The sequence below is a fragment of the Xenopus laevis genome, chromosome 1L (genome assembly GCF_017654675.1).
Source record: "Xenopus laevis strain J_2021 chromosome 1L, Xenopus_laevis_v10.1, whole genome shotgun sequence".
NCBI lineage: Eukaryota > Metazoa > Chordata > Amphibia > Anura > Pipidae > Xenopus > Xenopus laevis.
The window spans coordinates 29,128,681-29,145,673 of NC_054371.1; the positions used below are offsets into that span (position 1 = coordinate 29,128,681).

General features: G+C 42.0%; 1 long non-coding RNA gene across 1 annotated transcript; it reads right to left on the reverse strand.

The window, feature by feature from the left end:
* Positions 1–1,927: 1,927 nt before the first annotated feature.
* On the reverse strand, positions 1,928–16,860 carry LOC108698040. Its single transcript, XR_001932545.2, has 2 exons — positions 15,967–16,860; positions 1,928–2,475 (listed from the first exon to the last, which is right to left on the reverse strand). It is a non-coding gene; the product is annotated as an uncharacterized LOC108698040 (long non-coding RNA).
* Positions 16,861–16,993: the final 133 nt, after the last annotated feature.

Sequence of the window (16,993 nt, forward strand, 5' to 3'; positions counted from 1 at the left end):
TAAAGGGCATCAAAACTTTAAAAAAAGAATTAATGCAAACTGACTCCAAGGGGCAGATTTACTAAGGGTCGAATATCGAGGGTTAATTAACCCTCGATATTCGACCAGGAACTAAAATCGTTCGACTTCGAATATCGAAGTCGAACGATTTAGCGCAAATCCTGCGATCGAACGATCGAAGGATTATTCGTTCGATCGAGCGATTAAATCCTTCAAATCAAACGATTCGAAGGATTTTAATCCTCGATCGAAGGAATATCCTTCGATCAAAAAAACGCAGGCAAGCCTATGGGGACCTTCCCCATAGGCTAACATTGAGTTCGGTAGCTTTTAGCTGCCGAACTAGGGGGTCGAAGTTTTTCTTAAAGAGACAGTACTTCGATTATCGAATGGTCGAATAGTCGAACGATTTTCGTTCGATTCGAAGTCGAAGTAGTAGTCGAAGGTCGAAGTAGCCCATTCGATGGTCGAAGTAGCCAAAAAAACACTTCGAAATTCGAAGTTTTTTTAATTCGAATCCTTCACTCGAGCTTTGTAAATGTGCCCCCAAGTGTTTCTCTGAGCACTTTTGCAATTTACATTAATTTTCTATTTTAGTGGGCATAAAAATATGAGATGTATCTAAAAACTACTAATATCTCATAAACCACTAATAGAAAATGAGTAAAAATTGCAAAAGTGCTCAGAGGATCACTCTGAATATATTTACTTTAATTCATTTTTATAAATCCCCATTAAAGACTCAGTTATCAGACCTTCATACCTGGCTGATTTAAAATCACATTCAGCTACATATACATATACCCCCTTGCATCAGCACTGCCAGTTAGAATGCTTAAAGGAGAACTAAAGCCTAACTAAAGCAGTAGCTATAAATGATGTACATTATGTTTTGGGCTTCTGTACCAGCCCAAGGCAACCACAGCCCTTTAGCAGTAAAGATCTGTGTCTCTGAAGATGCCCCAGTAGCTCCCCGTCGTCTTTTTTGCTGATTCACTGCACATGCTCTGTGCTGCTGTCACTTACTGAGCTTAGGGACCCACTCACAATATACAGTACACATAGAATAGAAATGTCACAATATAAGGCTGATTAGTAATTAATACAGATAATTACTACATGGCAGCACAGAAACCAGTGCAATTAGCATCAGAATTTAATAATCAGCCATGTAGCATCAGCTTATATTATAGGCCAAACTCCTTTCTGCTTGATATTTTGCGACAACCCCTAAACTTAGCTTTTCAACAGCTGCTCAGAGCCCACTGAGCATGTGAGTGTCACAGACACTTTCCAAGATGGTGCCTCTGTGACAAGTTTGAAATCCTGGATCATTGCTACTATTGACAAGCTGAAACTTTAGACTATTACAATGAGTTCAGTATATAAAATATGGCATTTTCAGCCACATTCATTTTTAGGGTTTACTTTTCCTTTAAAATTGTCTATGGCTATAATGATTGTGTAGGCCAGTCCTATATAGGGATGTCATATAGGATATTTCGATTTTCAGGAAACAAGGATGGCCAAAACCCCTCTTCACCTATCATCACTCCCTCTATTAATATTATTATTGTCCTTTATTTCTAAATGCTGATATGTTTACAAGTATACGCAGCAATAATCAATGTGCCTGAACCAGACGTACTGGTGGCTGGTTGACCTCCAATCAAAAATGCTCACTTGATCATGTCTGAGTCCACCAATCAACTACTTACACCTGCTTCTGGCACCATGTTTCCCATAGGCTCATATGGAATGTGGTAATAGGCAGACTGGGCCATTTTTAACCACTGTTACGCTGAGCTTGTATTTATTGATTTTAAAAATAGTCTCGTTTAATATTTTTCACAAAAGATGTGAGCTTACTGACTTATATCATTTGGGTGTAAGATAATATGAAAAAAAGTTAGATGTAAATGTAGAATAAAGTATAAAACAACCGTTTGCATTTTGCATTGGAGGAAAGGATCCCATATCCAAATGAAGTAAAACTTTCTGGCTGAGACAAAGATGCATATTAATAACTGCATTCATGCATGGTGGAAAAAAAAGGTTATGTTACAGGGGCTTAGAAGGTATCTCCATCTCTCAGCTGCCTGAACCATTTGCACATGGCAGGAAATGTAAGGCCCGTGCACTATCCTTATCTGTCAGGTGCAGACTTTGCGGCCTGTCTTCATTAGCAGCAGAGGGGTTTAGTCAGAATGTAAACTCTTCAATTCACTTCCCATGGGGTGTTGACGGCATTGCACAGAGACAAGAAAGATAAACCTGGTTACCAAAGCAATGCAAAAGATTCCGGAACTTCCCATTGTAATTCTCTCCTGACGTTGCTAATGAGCCTGTATGTGCTGTGCTTGCCTGGTAACAAAGCATATTCAAGGCCCATACAGGCTGGACTTGTCCTCTGGCCTCAGGCTGGCTGCACACTCAATTAGTCTGATTCTCTTGCAGTTTCATGTTGGGACTTGCCTGATTGAAAGGAAAGAGACATTTAATTCCATATACTTTGTGACTAAACACCGGCCTTCCCATATTTAAATGTATTTGCCCTATCAATAACATTGGCATCAAGCATTATTTTTACCGGTCAGGCTATAAAAAAAACAGTCCTACCTATGGCACATGTGGCTGTTAAAACGTGTCTGATGTCCTGTAAATGCTAATAATAAAGTACCTGACACACAAGGAACAGTGACAGTCAGACCTCTCATGCTTGGGGGTTTTCTCTGAATACTTTGTGTTGCTCTCACACTCCCAAAACATAAAGGCAGGTTATAAAAAACAAGGGAAAGTTATGCTCACCACTAATTTGATGGTTGTGACCACAAAATACATATAGAAAAATACAAGTGGTCAGGGTCAGACTGGGGAAAAAACCCCGGTGGGCCCGAACTTTATGGGCCCCTGCCAGGCCAAACCCCTTCTCCTGATATTCAGATTTTAGAAAGGTTTTTCGGTGCCACGCAGTGCCGCCTGCGCTTCCACGTGTCACAGTAGGGGGGCAGGGGGGGCTGGAGGGGGCCATGGACAGCAGTCCTGGCCCCCCAGTCCGACCCTGCAAGAGGTCCTCTGCACTCAACCCATTATCCATATATTTAGGACATTGAGACATTTTGTGCCTTAAGATACTACAAAATGCCTTACCCTTTAAACAAAACAGGGATTGTTTGTCCATATAATGCAATATATGAAACTGGCCAACTACGTCAAAGTCATCCCTGGTATGGCCAGTCCTACACTCAACTTTCATCTGATTCATTAAGAATTCTATTGCTTCATTATATATTTTACAAAGGGGCTAAGTTTTACCTGCAACTTATTTGCTGCTTTCAAAGTAAAACTCCCAAACTTGGCTGCCCTTTTATTGGCCACCACTGGGATCACCTGACTATAGCTGGGAAGGGTGGGAGCTACAACATGGAGCTGGTCACTGCTCCTGTATAAACTATAACGGTCAGGTTAATTAGTTCCTGATTAAATTAATCATAGTGCATGTGACTTAGACTGTAAGCTCTACTGGTGCAAGGACTGATGTATAATCTGTGTAGAATGTGTTAGATTTGTATAAATAAAGGATAATAACAATGAGGGCTATGCATCTGTGCGCTAAAGCTTTGCCTCTGTCTTTGTTTATATTCTAGGTGGCTAACTCCTTCCCATTGGCCAGCCTGTGCTTCCCAGGATTCCAGGCACCACACATGTACAGTGTCCTACACTACACGTGACAGACACATTCCTGGTCCTGCCTGGCCCCTCCATGCATTATTCTGACAGTTTGCCTATGGTTTCCCATTCATGGTTGACTCAGCATTCCAGTGTGCAGAATGACTGCTTCCCTTACTTGCTCTACCTGATGAGCTTTATGGAGGGTGTGCCACCACAGGACTCTAAGTACCGGGCCCCACCCAGTCTCAAATTTAGATCATGAAACCCTGAAACGGCTTTACAGATCATTGCCTCGCCTATTATTTATTATAGTCCACCCTGTTACACCTCTGGTTTGTTGCACATGCACCAGTGAGCTCTTAGCACCCGACTTCCTGGGGCTTTGTTTATGGGACACATCTTATCACTATGGCAACTGTTAGAAATTTACTGAAAACATAGATACATTAGTGAGGGGCATCCTGAGGGACTGGGATGTGTAATGGTGATAATATTATAGCTTTCACAGCTATAATGAATAGTTTATCAGGAGCAGTAGTCTACAAGGGGATCTGTCTGTACTGGGAGTCAAAATAGTCCTTGGCATTCCAAGTACACAGAGGCCCCAAAAGCCTCCCACCAGCCCACTATATAGTGACTGTCTATGGGACGCAACAGCAGCCCTTCTGGCATTTGCCAGAATCCACAGATTGCCAGTCCGGGCCTGGGATTTATCACCCCTCCCAACTGGAAATGACAGGTTTGAGGGTTCAGAAACAAACCCAAAGATTCACTGTATTTCCTCAGAAAGATGCCATACATGCACACCCAGTTGTTTTTTGGCCATGTTTAATCACACTTGTCCCACCCCCACAAGGGTATAAATACAGGTGACTCACAAAAAAATCCCGGCAGATTGACAGGTCTGCAATACAAAAGAATTTCAGGGAACCTGTTGCTTTCTGGCAAATTTAATGTCATGTGCATGATGGGCGAATTTCTCCCGTTTCCAAAATTCGCGAAACGACGGAAAATTCACTAAAAATCGTGAAAATCGAAAAGTTTCACGAGAAATCGTGAAAATCAAAAAGTTTCACGAAAAATCATGAAAATCGAAAAGTTTAACGAGAAATCGTGAAAATCAAAAAGTTTCACGAAAAAAACGTGAAAATCTGAAATTTTCACAGAAAATAGTGAAAATTGGAAATTGACAAAAAAATCGCTCGCGCCAATTATGACGCTGGCATTAAAGTCAATGGGCGTCCGAATAGTGTTGTAGAATTTTTTGACGCCGCCGAAATTTTGCCTGCGAATTCTCGCGGGAGATTGGCAATTTTTTTTCCCCAGCGGCGAAACTCGGAAAGTCTCAGCGAATTCGTGCCAGGCAAATGTATTCGCCCATCTCTAGTCATGTGTTTTAGATCCTAGTTTCTCAGCCAGTGTTATGGGTAGGTCTGGTGGTAAATATAGAGGGGACTGTATCCACCTGCAAGTTTGGTTCTTTAGAACAGAAAGCAATATTTATCACATTGAATATCTGTCAGAATGTATACTGTATATATAATAATTGTTTTTCTGGGGATCACCTTACAGTTAGGGTCTCTAAAGGGCATTTGCCCTAAAATCTAACAGATGCTTTAAAAAAAATAAGGAATCACTTGTATTTTGGTGCATATTTTGGGTATTTAAAGTCGCATATCTTACAGAAGTGGAATTTCACAAAAATTCAGACCTAAAACGCTTAGGTCTGCTCTCTAACTGTCGCCTTGGTGAGAGAGCATAAAATGGCAACAAAATTTCCTTGGCAGTTGGTAAGTGTGTTTGCGGGAATATTGTCTGGCAGTAAAAAGGTTAAATGTTTCAAAATAAATAATTGGTATTACAGAATGGGTAATTATGTGAAGACAGCATCCATTTAAAGCTTTAAACTTGCGCAACACAATCATTTTATTGGCAATTCACTCAGGGAACTGACCGTCCAGATTAAGACCAAACTGGTACAACACTAAAAGATGGGCTTTGACATTGCCTGCATTGCTGTCCTTACTCCCTGCCAGTTCTATCTGCAATACCATTTGGACACAAATAAAGCATATCACAAGGCCTGCCACTGTATTTTCAAAAATAGAGTAGTTGTGGGCCCACAGGGCAAAAAATACCAGCTGAGAACAGGCCAGTCCTGGTGCTGCCCATTGTACTATGAGAAGCGCTCAAGATGTCCTGCTTGCCATTACTATTCTCTTTTTTCTTAGGGCAACACAACTCAACAAAAATAGTTTGAACGATTTATGGCACACATAGCACTGCCATACAGGAATTGGCACAGAAAATGAGGGGAGAAATGCCTGATACCCCTGTGCCCCCTGTTATTCATTGCACTGAAACCTCCCGTCACCAGGGTCGGACTGGGGGGCCCGGGGCCCACCGGGACTACTGCCCAGGGCCCCCCGACCCCACCTACCGTGATGCGCACTGCGCGCCTGCGTGACGGCACGGCTCGCCGCTCCTTCTTGAAAGGCACCGCTCAGAGCTCTGTATTTTGCTGCGCGCATGCGCAGATAGCGCAGCGCGGCGCCTAAAGAAATCTTTTTTTTTTTATCAAAATGGTCGGGAGAGGGGTCTGGCCCGGCGGGGGCCCATTAAGGGTCGGGGCCCACCGGGTTTTTTCCCGGTTTCCCGCCGGGCCAGTCCGACACTGCCCGTCACTGCTTTGGTCAGATGTCTGTACTAAACGTTGTGCATCAGTATAAAAAGACTACGCTGGTGCATGTCATTTGTATAAATGGTGCCACTCTGTGCACTTAGCTCTATCATTTTGTTTAGATTTATGTTGATGGCTGTAAATTAGCCCATAATTGAATAAATTGTTCCTGAAAACTCCATCAAACCACTGTTTACTCTAAAAATTTCATATAGAAATGACTCTATTTGAGCCTGTTTTAAATTTCTTAACCGGAAAAAAAGAATTATGGTAAAACATCAATAAATACTTCACAATGCTTTCCAGTACAGTGAACAGTAATTGCACACTCCATTTGAGCCACTATGGCCTTGGGTTTGGGATAATTGTCTTGCTGAAAATTTCACTCTCTCCCAAGGTTCAGGTTATTGGCAGACTGAAACAGGTTTTCTCTTAATTTTGCACCATCATTACTCGTTCTATTTTAGCAAGGTGTCCATCCCCCTTGTTAAAATGTAGTACCCTAGCATAATGCTTTCAGCACTAAACTTAAAAGGGATTCTGTCATGATTTTTTAAGGTATAGTTTTTATTTCTAACGTACACTGTTTACACTGCAAATAATTCACTCTACCATATAAAATGTAATTACTGAACAAAGAAGCTTTTTTTTTTTAGTTGTAATATTGGTGTGTAGGTGCCATCTCAGGTCATTTTGCCTGGTCATGTGCTTTCAGAAAGAGCCAGCACTTTAGGATGGAACTGCTTTCTGACAGGCTATTGTTTCTCCTACTCAATGTAACTGGTGGTGTCTAAGTGGGACCTGGATTCTTACTGTTGAGTGTTGTTCTTAGATCTACCAGGGAGCTGTAATTTTGTGTTAGGAAGTTGTTATCTGGTTACCTTCCCATTGTTCTTTTGTTTGGCTGCTGTGGGGGAGGGAGGGGTGATATCACTCCAACTTGCAGTACAGCAGTAAAGAGTGACTGACGTTTATCAGAGCACAAGTCAAATGACTGGGGGCTCCTTAGAAACTGGCAATATGTCGAGCCCCAAAATTAAATATAAAAAAAATAATTTTGCTCTTTTGAAAAATGGATTTCAGTGCAGAAGTGTGCTGGAGCAGCACTATTAACTGATGCGTTTTGAAAAAAAACATGTTTTCCCATGACAGTATCCCTTTAAATGTAGGCAGTGGTGTGGGAGTTTGTAATACTTAGTACCCACATTCCTCCTCTACCTGCACTATTTCTAATGCTTGCACTCATGCTTCCAGACTCACTCTAGCCTTATGAATTGCCGACCAATGTATGATTGACAGAATGGGTAAGAGGTGGCATAGCAAGTCATAGCTGGGGGCCCGGAAATTTTTTTACTGGGGGGGGGGCTATGCTTGTATGTTATGCCAATAAGTGTATGAATAATCAATATTGGACTGGGTTGTTAGAGGCCCACCAGAAAACGTTTTCTCCTTACTCAGCTTCCGTATTGTCATAATCTCTTCTAAACAGGGTTGCAACCTATATGGCATTAATTTACTGCCCAGCAGCGGGGGCCGCAACAAAAGGAGTGGGCCGTGACATAGGAGGGGTGGGCCTGTGAATGGACAAAATGTGAATGGATCTATGATGTCACAGGCACCACAGGAGGATCGGGAAAAAGAAGAGGAATGGCACATTTGGGGCAGATTCTGGATGGATCTGTGGCTTAAGGGTGCATGCCAAGGGCTGAACTTTGGAGTATCACAGATTTACCGGCAATTAAATTTGTAATACCGGGTAAAAAAAAACAGGCCTGGTGGCAACCCTACTCCTATATTATATTTCATCTAATCTTCTCTCCATTACTCCTCTTTGTAATCATACAGAAAATAGAAATGACCAAGACATAGGCATACAAAGCAAAATAGGTGAGCAGGAGGATCCACTGGGTCCACCTGGCATTTTCCCGGTATCCTGGTGGGTCAGTTCTACACTGTGTATGGTGTTCAGGTCTGGCATTTCTGGTGCCATGGCATTTCAGGTACACAGAGGCCCAATCAGCTCACACAGAGGCCCAAACAGCCCCCACCAGCCCACTAAATACTGACTTTTTATTGTACCTTATAGCAGCCCCTCTGGCATTTGCCAGAACCCACAGATTGCTAGTCCAGGCCTGTTGGTGTTACTTCAAGTTTGACCATTACTAAATTTGTACTACACATATTGCTTTCACCTTAGTCTTATCTTGCTAGCAATCCAATAGAGATCATGTGGCACTTATTTTTAAAAAGGTGCCATTCAAGTAACCTGAACATCCTAGAGAAAAATCTGCCTGGAAGAATCAAAATAACTCCCAAAGCCTTTGTGAAGCTGGTACTTACTTACAGCAGAAGCTGCTATTGCTACAAAAAGTGACTCTGCAAAATGATAATGGCATCCCTTTACATTTGTGCAATATATGAGAAAATATATCAGTTCAGTTGTATCAAGTGCTGCCATCCTATTCTCACTTGGGAGAGAAGGAAAACATGGCATTTCCAGAAAGCAGCTAGAAAGGATCCAGACACTATCAAACTGATAACGAAACAATAAGGCTGGTTTACTAACATTGCTGCTTTATAGAAGTTGTCGACAGCAATCAATCTAATCCTTGCTTTTATTTTCTAATTTGTAGGAGACATATCAAAGCTAATTGCTGATTGGTTGGTAATGGCAACTATATTTGTAACAGGTAGAAAAAAAAATTAAAGGATAAAATGCTGCCGGAGAAGAAAAGCATTTGCAATTACACTAGAGAGATTCTTTCAGGCCCACCAAGGTGCTCAGAACAATACTGAAAATCTCAAGTCAATTAAGCAGTCATTAAAGGAACAGTAACACCAAAAAATGTAAGTGTTTTAAAGTAATGAAAATCTCATGTAGTGTTGCCCTGTGCTGGTAAAACTGATGTGTTTGCTTCAGAAACACTACTATAGTTTATATAAACAAGCTGCTGTGTAGCAATGGCGGAAATTGAAAAACGGCTATATGGCACAGGTTAACTAATGGATAACAGATAACACCATAAGACAGACAGAGCTTATCTGCTATCTGCTGTGTAACTTGAGCTTTTTCTCCTTTGAATGGCTGCCCCCATTGCTACACAGCAGCTTATTTATATAAACAATAGTAGTGTTTCTGAAGCAAGCACACCAGTTTTACCCATGCAGGGCAACACTTCATTATATTTTCATTACTTTAAAACACTTTTATTTTTTGATGTTACTGTTCCTTTAAGGACTGTACAGAATAAAGAGTGCTTGCTGGAATCCCCCAACCCTTATAGGTACAGACTTTATCTATAGGCTTTTTGGTGTGCATGATGCTTATACATATTTTATAAAGCAGTACAATTTAAATTCAGTATCTAATTAGAAGCAATATTTTGAATACACAACGGAAATAAAATGCTGGTTATATGTACACTTAAGGGTCACTGTGCTAAGCAATTAGGGATTTTGCACATAAAGTGAATTGTTCATTGCTTTACTTGCTTATAAAGCAACTGCATTCAATTGTCTAAGAAATGCTTAGTCAAACAGCAAGAGCATAGCAATGGCAAGCAGCCATTTTATCATTATTCATTATACTTTGGTTACTAGGAGGCAATTTTTCACTTAGTTTCAAGTGGTCATTTCAGTCACTTTACTGTCAAATCACTGTGGTGCTTCTCTGTAACTATACTCGCATCATGCAGCAGCCTGACTAAAACATATTCATCCCCCAGAACTTGCTAAACCTATACTTTGCAAGTGCATATGTTTTCAAAAACAGCAATCTTCATTCCCAAGTGTTAGGATTATATATTTGTCAAGCCACAGTACCTATGCCAAGGTAAACCAAAATATGCTATACAAACAGTGCTGGGTCTTTGACCATTTTGGATCAAATTAGGCCAACAATCTCATCATAATGCAGGCCCACACATACCAATCCAGCAAGGCCAGGTAATGTCAACTCAGACTTTAAATCGCCGGCGGGATGCACTCGGAGCACTTCGTTTTCCGAAGTCACTCGAAGTTTCCTCGTGAGACAACTTCGGAAAACTATTTGCTCCAAGTGCTATACCGCTGGCAATTTAGATTCTAGCCGGCGGGAAGGCTTTTCGCTGGGTGACTAAATCTCCCCGAATCTTAGCGTGTCACTAGCCTAAAGTAGAACTAAACCTCACAATAAGAAAAGCCCCTACCCACTACCCTAGATAGTCCCCCCCCACCCTGCTTCGCCCCCCCCCCATTGTTCATTACCCCTGAAAGTATCCTGAATCCATTGCTCATGTATTGGTGCAGAGTAAGCGCAACAGAGCGACATCTTCCAGATCTTAAGTCTTCATCTGTAAGGGATGCGCCAAAAGTGCCGGAAATTGCCGAAGGGAAGGAAGAGGATCCGAAGTCAGAGGGGAATGACCGGTCCAGCTGCCACTGTGAGCCTCTTTTTTGATTCGTAAATTGTGATGGCTATGGAGCGTTTACCATTGTTGTCTATCTCCTGACCAAAGTCTGATACCCTTCCATGATATTGCTGATGCCCAAGTTTTGGCTAGATGAATAGCACTTCCATTATGCTTGAATTAAGGTGGCCATAGACGTAGAGATCCGCTCGTTTGGCGATGTCACCAAACAAGCGGATCTCTCCCTGATATGCCCACATTGAAGTGGGTGATATCGGGCTGATCCGATCATGGGCCCTAGGGCCCAACAATCAGATAATAATGGATTCGATATGGGCAGTCGGATTGCGGTACCACATAGACGCATAGATGTGGCCGCGATCCAATGCGATTTTTTTACCTGCCCGATCGAGATCTGGCTGAGTTGCGGCCAGATATTGATCAGGGAAGCCTGTCGGATGGACCCATACACAAGCCAATAAGCTGCCGACTCGGTCTGTCAGCAGCTTTTATCGGCCCGTGTATGGGGGCCTTTAGCCTTGGAGTACTAACATAAAATTATGTGGGAGTGATGTATTTTTTTCACATTTTTTCATGCCTCCCTAGTATTGATGATACTGGTGGCACAGCACTGCCATTGTGGGGTTGATCTAGAATGTTTAACTTGCCCCATGTCTAAATGCTCAGCATGATCTTCCACACTCCCTCCTGTCATTTCAGTGTTGCACTAGACTGACATTTTGGGTATGCCTGTTATCCTGCTGAACTATTTACACAATTGGTACCTTCTCTTAAAGTCACGGTGTCTCTATAATGTTACATGTATTATAGTGTCTGCTGGTGGAAAATTTGAAACTCATGACAGCATTTAAAATAGGCCCTGACATTTTAGGTACACAACCCCAAACAATCCTCCACCAGCCAGCCTGGGCCTGACAGCAACCCTCGCTAAAAGAAAGGGCAATACAAAGATTGCAAGTCTTCATTGAAAGGCAGATAAAGCCACCAAATTCTATTTGCCAATAACTTATATCAGTAGTATCAATTTACAGCAAGATTCCATATTCATCTAAATATACTCACATTCGGCTTCTGTATTCTGCAGAGTTTGCTTTGTTTATTTTGTCTTCTTTCAGAAATGATACCTGGGTTCTCCGTTACTATGATGACACGGACTGCAAATGCACAAAACCAGCCTTAGGGCTTGTGGTTGTTTTCTCAAGCTTTTTCAAGACCTAATAACTGTTTTAGTCTCAGGCAGAGCTGTCAGACGTTGTTAAAACAGACGTGGCTGAATTGTCATTCACTGCTCTGCACACACATATGTAGCATGAATAACATTATGTTAGAAAGGATTTGGTTTTCTTCTTCTTGAAAAGGAATAATCACTTCCCCGTCTTGTTTTCATGCTGTACAGTGGCCACTCTCTTCATGCACACGAATTACGTTAATACATTTTTTTTTTCAATGAGAAATTTGCATACTCTTTGCAGGTTAAGAACAAAACATTTCACAGACAAGCCACCAAAAAGATTTAACCATGCACCTCAGGACTGAGGGAAATGTTATGTTACAGTGAAGCCTCGGGGGCTTGGGTGCTCTATGCTCACTGAAAAGCAGTTAGAACAGAAAACATTGAGGAATTAAACGTTTGTGTTCCAACTAATAGGCAGTCTGGTTCAATGTTTTTCGCAGGTGTTATGGAAGCAGCTTGTACAGTGTAAGGCAATGGTTGTCGGACTTGTTTGATTCAGGTCTCACTTTGAGTTCCAACACCTGTCCAGGGTCCTCTTAGGTAGCTCATAACAAGCTTGCAAACATATGGAAACATTGCTAATTCAGCCATAGTTCCAAGGGCTTCAAAGAAGTCCCCCCCCCCCCAAAGCTTGCTCTAATTGACCTCTAAGATGGGCTTCCAGAAGTATCTAAGTAGGCATGTTCCAAAACATTGCACCTAACTGGCCTTCAGGTTAAGCCCCCCAAACCAAGACTGGGCTCCAACAGTTTAAGAACCACTGGTGTAAGGTTTGGCCACATATAGATGGATCAGTCCCACTGATTTGATCAGTGTTGCACTGGCTACTAACAGGTACAGGTATAGACTGCTTATCTGGAAGCCTGTTATCCAGAAAGCTCTGAATTACAGGAAAGTCATCTCCCATAGACTCCATTTTAACTGCATAATTAAAATAGTTCAAACACTTTTCCTTTTTCTTTGTAGTAATAAAACAGTACATTGTATTTGATCCAAACTAAGATATAATTAATCCTTACTGGAGGCAAAACAATCCTATTGGGTTTAATTAATGATATATTAGTAGACTTAAAGCAGGGGCATAACTACAGAGGAAGCAGACCCTGCAGGTCCAGGGAGGGCCAGGAGGTATAGGGGCCCAATGAGGCCCTAATTCATTTAAATAAATATTGGTAAAATAGGTAAACCTCTAGACATTTTGGGGGCCTGAAAAATAATTTGTTGTGGGGCCCAGTAATATCTAGTTATGCGACTGACTTAAAGCATGGAGATCCATATTATTAAAAGACCACTTATCCAGAAAATCCCAGGTCCTAAGCATTCTGGATAATAGCTGTCCCGTCCATAACTGTACTGTAAAATGTGATGGAAGCGCCTGCACCATAGTTTCAACGGCACAGCTAGAGAGTAAGCAGAGGAATATTTATGAAATCTCTTCTATATTTATGGGTCTCTAGTTTCATAAAAAACTGGAGGCCCTAATAGTATAGATGTGCCACTGTGTAGTTTACATACAGTAGCTTATATAATAGCTAGGGCCACATAAATAAATTAACAAAAGCCCCACCACTTTGGGGAGGCCAACCATCGGCTACAGTATATTTTAGGTCGCTTTACAATAAAACTTCCACCAAAAATCCCAGGTTTGGAGAGCCCTCATTTAATCAGCTGTAAAATATATTACCATTACATTAACCTGCCTTGAGCACAAAGCACCGTCAGACCAAGTACAGGTATAGTGCGAAGATCTATCGTGCAGCACTCGATTTCTCCACCCTCTCCTATAGAAGGCAGGGAGGAGAAATCGAGAGCTGCACGATGGATTGTCGCCCTGTACCTGTTTCAGAAGAGGAGCGCAGGCAGAGAATCGGTAAATAATTTCTTAATAAAAGCTTTGCAAATTAAAAGTTTAAACTGTGTTGGTGGGTTTTTTTCGTTAAAAGAAATTACTGTTACTGGTCCTTTAAGTCAATTAAAAAATAATTTAAACATGAATTAGACCCAGTAGGATTTTTTTGTATGTCTCCAATATGGGTTCATTATATTTTAGCTATGATCCAGTACAAGGTATTGCTTTCTCATTACAGCGGTAAAGAAAATAATTTTTAAAAATGTGAAATATTTGATTTAAACGGAGTCAATGGGAGAGCTTTCTGGATAATGGGTTTCCAGATAACAGATCCCATACCTGTTGCATTCTTATCTCAGGGGGTGACTAACTGATTCAATATATGTTTATGAATAAATGTCTTTGTTCTGAAGTTTGGGTGGACCTAAAATGATTTTGATATAAGGCTCAGTAACTTACACTGTGCAGTTTACAAAGTCAATAGATGTGAGTAAACTGTTCTTGTTATAAATGGCAGAACAGTCCCAAAATAGCAGAACTATTCAGTGTGTCCCTGAGCTAATCAGTATCTCCCACAAGACTTGCAGTATAATAAGATGCCTAAATCCAGAAGAACCTGCAGAACCATGTTTGGCATCAGAGACAGGGCATTACATGCAAAGGGTGTATAAGTGCTTTTAAAGGCTATTTATACAATGAATTTATGCTACTAGCAACACATTCTACTTTGCAGGTATTGCATGCTACACATGCCAGGAAGGTGTCCGTGATGTCTGCCCTCACCCCTTTCTGCTTGTGGGGTTTCTTGCCTTTGCACAAATGTTTTTTTTTTCTTTCAAGAAATGGTTTTCCTAGTATATTTATGTACATTCCATCTGACCTATTGTAGCAAGCTTTGTATGCAAACAAATACAATAAGAAGCATTTCAGACGACACAGTGAATTGAGTGTGTCGTGGGCATGTGCTTGCCTTTCGGTTGCAATGAGATTTGGCCAAGGGTGGGACAGAAGAACCTCTGGGACAGAACTCATGACGTCAGATAGCTGTATTTTCATTTCTAGCTCCCGAATGAATCCCAAGTAATTGATCGCTATGTACAGCGAAGTGGCATGGAGAGCATTAGTAAGCAGACTATTCTGAGCTTGTGGGATCCCACAGGTGAAAATGTTTTCCGGGTGATATAGCTACTGGGTTTATATCCATTAAAATCAATCTGTGACATATATTGAATCATGCTATAAAGCAGGGGTGTCCAACCTTTTGGCTTCTCTGGGCCACATTGGAAAAAGAAAAATTTTCTGGGGCCACACATGAAATACACAAACACTTTTGATTTGTAAAAGTAAAGAAAATACACGGAAAAGAACTACAATACCAGTTGGATAACCAGATGGAGCTATACACTGGCATATGGGACACATGGATATTAAATAGACTTACTATTATATTATTATTAGCGTTTCAAGCTGGGCCACATTCATATCCATCCTGGGCCGCATGTGGGTTGGACACTCCTGCTATTACGCCTATTCAGTGCCCCCTAATAGTGACGAATAAATTTGCCCTCTCGAATTCGCAGCGAATTTCTGCATTTCGCTGCCGGTGAATAAATTCGTGAAAATTTACCAGCGGCAAAAAAAATTTTGGACGCGCATCGGAAAAGTTACTTGGGTCAAAACTGTCGCACGTCAACACTATGTAGGACGCCCATTGACTTTAACGCGAGTTTCGCTAATTTTTCGCCATTTCATGAATTACAAGGGAAATTGATGATTTTTTTGGCAAAACGGGAGAAATTCGCCCATCACCACCCCTTCACTTTGGAAACATAATTTGAACTGCTAATCATTAAGTGCCCCAGTGAGCCCCCTAAACCTCATGAGCCTCCCAGCACCCACAGGTTCTCCTTCCCCTACAGACCCGGACTGGCAATCTGTGGCTTCTGGCAAATGCCAGAGGGGCTGCTGGAAAATACCACTATTGGGCTGGTGGGGGGCTGTTTGGGCCTCTGTGCAGTTTAAATGCCAGGACCTATTTTGACTCCCAGTCCAGACCTGTGCCCCTATAATTATTACACTGAGAATCTCATGCCACTGATTCACTGATGCTGCACTTACATACCGAGGTGAATAGATCAGGCTAATTCCATTATTCTCCAGCCAGGTCTGTTCTGCTACATTGTTTCTGGAGTCCAGCCCTGCAGTGAGCATACTCAGAGATCTATTCACCTGCTCATACACGTATTATCCTCGGTGTCGCTGCATACAGGGCTGCAAAGGGTTACAAGCAGACACCTTTCCCTTCGTTTTTCCCACGGCAGTCCTTTTGGCCACGCCTGCTCCCTGCATTGTTACGTCACTGGATTGTGGCTTGAGCAGGGTGACAGCTCGCTTCGGTGTGCGCATGCGCAGCACGTTCGGCTCTGCAGCAATTGAGCCCACGTCACTGTGCCGAGCAGCCACTGCTGCAGTGTGATAATAGCCCGGCGCGCAATGTCATCTGGAACTAGCGCTGCTGCAGACAGGGCGAGATAGAGCAATAACGCCCCTGCTTCATCTGTATCCCCCAACTTTAAACATACCCCTACTTCATGGTGGAGGAGTAGTAGGCAGGGCTGCAAAGGAGACAGTTTAACCTTCCTCGTCCGAGCAGCAAAGGGCGTGACCTGTTATTGTTTTAAGTGTCTCTTGTATGAGGCCAGGTATTGAGCGTCAGCAAAGGGATAAAACCAGTGGCTGGCCCTTTAAAAAGCAGCAACAGCTTTAGCAGCGCAGTACAACAATAGCCACTTCCATCCATTCACAGTCCTAGTGTAAATAAAGATCTGCTCTCGCACTCCTCTTACATTAGCACTAACGTTGTATTGTGGGGTCACATCTGCTGCAGCTTTGGGCTGAGTATTCTGCGTTCTGACAACTGTTATCTGTATGAAAAAATGAATCAGCTAAACACCCCCTCCCCCCATACAGTGGCATGACTAGTTACTGGGCCCCACAGCAAATTCATTTTAGGGCCCCCAATATATACAGACGTTGTCCTTTTTTTTATATATATTACAAATATATGTTGAAATTGCTCATTAATTAGGACCTCATGGGGCCCCTATACCTCCTGATCCTCCTGCAGCCACAGGGTCTGCTTCTTCTGT